Source organism: Triticum urartu, chromosome 2 (assembly GCF_003073215.2).
Source record: "Triticum urartu cultivar G1812 chromosome 2, Tu2.1, whole genome shotgun sequence".
NCBI classification, from domain to species: Eukaryota; Viridiplantae; Streptophyta; class Magnoliopsida; order Poales; family Poaceae; genus Triticum; species Triticum urartu.
The window spans coordinates 516,974,096-516,978,320 of NC_053023.1; positions in this window are offsets into that span (position 1 = coordinate 516,974,096).

Here is a 4,225-nt window from a genome sequence, read left to right on the forward strand (position 1 = left end):
ACCTGCCAAATGTGCTAGATGAAGTTCCATCCAGTGAATCAATGGGAACTGGAGAAATCATACCATCTGAATCTCAGCCTGAAGAGGAACTTATCATCTCCGCACCTGATCAAACTGAAGACAATGCTCAGCCTGAAGACAATCCTTCTAACGATGACAATGATCAGCAAGAGCAAAATCTTTGTCCTGTACATCCTCGTGTTGCAAATGAAGTACAGATTGAGAGAATAATTGATAGCATCAATGCACCAGGTGCACTCACTCGTTCGAGGGCAACACTGCTAGCAAATTTCTGTGGGCACTTCGCATTCGTCTCAACATCTGAACCCAAGAAAGTTGAAGAAGCCTTCATGGAACCTGAATGGATTCAAGCTATGCAAGAAGAGCTTCAACAGTTTGAGCTGAATAATGTATGGGAACTGGTTAAGCGTCCTGATCCTCGCAAGCACAATATAATAGGCACCAAATGGATATATCGCAACAAGCAAGATGAGCATGGTCAAGTAGTCAGAAACAAAACTCGTCTCGTTGCTCAAGGGTACACTCAAGTTGAAGGGATTGATTTCAATGAAACATTTGCTCCTGTGGCTAGACTTCAAGCCATACGCATACTGCTGGCCTATGCAAATCATCATAACATTCTTCTGTATCAAATGGATGTGAAGAGCGCTTTTCTCAATGGCAAGATTGAAGAAGAAGTGTATGTTGCACAACCGCCTGGCTTTGAAGATCCAAAACATCCTGACATGGTGTACAAGCTCAACAAGGCACTGTATGGCCTCAAACAAGCCCCTCGGGCTTGGTATGACACACTCAAAGACTTTCTGAAGAGCAAAGGCTTCAAACCTGGTTCCCTCGACCCCACTCTCTTCACGAAGACATATGATGGTGAACTGTTTGTGTGCCAAATATATGTGGATGACATTATCTTCGGCTGCACCAATCAGAAATACAGTGAAGAGTTTGGATATATGATGCAAGAGCAATATCAGATGTCCATGATGGGTGAGCTGAAGTTCTTCCCTTGTCTTCAAATACGTCAGCAACGCAACGGCATCTTCATATCTCAAGAGAAGTACCTCAAAGATTGCCTGAAGAAATTTGGGATGCAAGACTGCAAAGGCTTCACGACGCCAATGCCAGCCAAACATCATCTGGGTCCCGACGACAATGGTAAAGAGTTCGATCAAAAGGTATACCGCTCCATGATTGGTTCTTTACTTTATCTATGTGCATCTAGGCCAGATATTATGCTTAGTGTTTGCATGTGTGCTCGATTCCAAGTGGCACCAAAGGAATCGCATCACTTAGCTGTGAAGCGAATTCTTCGATATTTGGCTTACACCCCAACATTAGGATTATGGTATCCAAAGGGCTCAGAGTTTGATCTGGTTGGATTCTCGGATGCTGATTATGCTGGTGACAAGGTGGATCGCAAGTCTACAACAGGCACATGTCATTTTCCGTGACGATCACTTGTATGTTGGTCTTCAAAGAAGCAGAACTGTGTATCTCTCTCCACTGCTGAATCTAAATACATTGCTGCTGGATCTTGCTGCGCTCAGCTTCTGTGGATGAAGCAAACACTAAAAGACTATGGCATTCATCTGAAGCAAGTGCCACTCTACTGCGACAATGAAAGCGTCATCAAGATTGCCAACAACCCAGTTCAGCACTCTAAGACAAAGCACATTAAAATTCGTCATCAGTTTCTCAGAGATCATGTTGTGAAGGAAGATATTGATATCATACACGTCAACACTGAAGAGCAATTGGCAGATTCTTCACCAAGCCCTTGGATGAGAAGAGATTTTGCAAGTTACGGTGTGAGCTAAATATCTTGGAATCCTCAAATGTCCTGTGATCAGGCACACATCCTAACACTTATGCATATTGATGACTTAGATGTGCAACACACGAAGTAAAGTATATCTTCAATCAATGAAGACTTACATTCTAAGTGTGAATACATTAATGTGGAATTTGACTTCGGAGCGCCACGATAATTGTGCGCTGTGTCTGGGTCTAATACTTCCTATACGGTGGGTAACGCCACCACCAAATTTTTCTGTTTGAAGTGTTTCACTCATGGCGTTACGTTTGGTATGTCTTCACATTTGGTTTGGCTTCAATCTCAACTTGTCTTCATGATTATCTTCACTATGTTGATTTGATTGTCTTTCTCATATATATATATATACTGGTGTTCTATCCTCTACAACATTCACTTATAGCTATGTCTTCTTGTTGAATCTTTTGAACTAAGTGAATGTGATCGGACCCTAACCTCTCTATGCTTTCTATCTCAAACTCTATCTCTCCAAATCATATGCATTCTATTGAAACTGTCGAATATCTTCTCTGCGTCCTTGTCAGCAGAAGATACAGAGACAAACATTAAGTCTATTTTCAATGCTAAATCCTTTCACCTGAAACCCGGAGAAGTGGGAACGACCACCCGACAATCCAGGCGTGCGTGGGAACATGGAACAACCTCCGATATGTTGCATGATAGCCACGTGCCCTTCAGATGTGAATCGCCAGGGGCACCTGTGTAATAACACTGTGCCGTCCATGTCCCTATAAATACACGCCTCACCGTAGTCATTATCCTTTCTTCCACTCTCGCACAAACCCTAGCGCCACCGCTAGCCCTCGACGACGCCGGCGACGAAGTGCTTAGCGGCCGCGACCTCACCGACGCCGTCTCCGCGCCGGCCGCGGACATCGTCTTCTCCGCCGTCACCATAGGTGTCCTCCGTCGCCAAGTTAGGGCACGGACGATCGAACTGCTCGGCCTCCTCTCCCACTCCGTCTAGCAGTTCTTTGTGTGGTAAATATAACTTCCTTTTTACGGCCCCTTTGATCCTATAGATTCATTACTTTCTACCACAAGCAGTTTCTGTTCACACAAGTTGGATCTATTTCATACTGCATATCATAATATGCCTAGTATGTTCACTTATGCTTCACAAAGTAGTTAGATTCCTCACTTGTACTTATTCGTGGATTCGTACAAATCTGGAACCAACTCTTTATCTATGAGTGAATGTCTTCGCACGATGAGGTCAATGTCTTCTAAACTGATTTATCTTCAAAATCTTCTGAGAATGCATATGACCTCTTCCACTTCCCTCACACCTTAATGCTATCATAGGTACATGTCCGTGGGAGAATCCCTTGGTTCTCATAGTCTGCATTCGTTTGCAGAATTCTTACAGCATCACATTAACTCTCCCGAAGCCAGTTCCTGTTTGACCAGAAAGCGGAAGCCTTTGAAGCCTTTCAGTTTAAAGTTCATGGCTACAGAGAAATCAGCAAGGAAGGGTGGCAGACAGCGTCGAGGGGGAACATCAAGAGATCTGCCTGATGACCTCTCAGAGCTGTACAAGACAGATCCAGAAGAGGATTACAATCAGCGCAAGACACGAATCCAATGGATTTGAAGATATTGGGCCGAACAATGGTTTAAATACAAGTTTGTGACCCAGGAGTATGCTGAGAAGAATGCCATCAAGAGTCCTTGGGTGACATTCTCTTCCGAAGCCTTCCACCCAAGACCAGAGCTGAAGCTATTGCTCAGGGTTTCTATCCTTGTATGGTCCGTGGACCACAGCCTGAAAATGCCGACCCATCATCACCGCTCCGGTGTCGTGACGATAATCTCTTCAAGCGCAACTTCCAGCACGCAAAGGCATCGGCCAAAGAAAACAAGAAGTCATTGGGACTAGACTTCAACCCTGGTCCTTCTGCTCCCCGGGCTGACGGCACACGCGATGCTGAACCCAATATCATCGGACCATTCTACAACCTTGATGGCCTTATCACTCACATTTCTGTTCAAGGTGCCAAAGTGGATCATTCTGATGATGATGCCGACACTGATGAAGCCCCTGCTCCTACTACAAAGCCGCAGAAGCAGAAGAAGGCTAAAGCTTCAAAGTCAGCTGCTCCTCCAAAAGCTTCACGTGTGAAGCCACTGGCAACTGCACCTCCTGAAGACAGTGTGCAGTATGAAGATCTATCACATATCTCCAAGACTGAGATGAGAAAGAGTACTGATCAGGCACTGACTGCTGCTGCTATTCTGCGCAATGACGCCATTGATCTGTCCAGCGATGAAGATCTTGCAGATGACGCTCTTGAGCAACTGATCAAGAGCAAGGAAGAAGCAGAGATCTTCAATGATTTGCCTCTCTTTGATGTTGCAATAATCCATAACTTC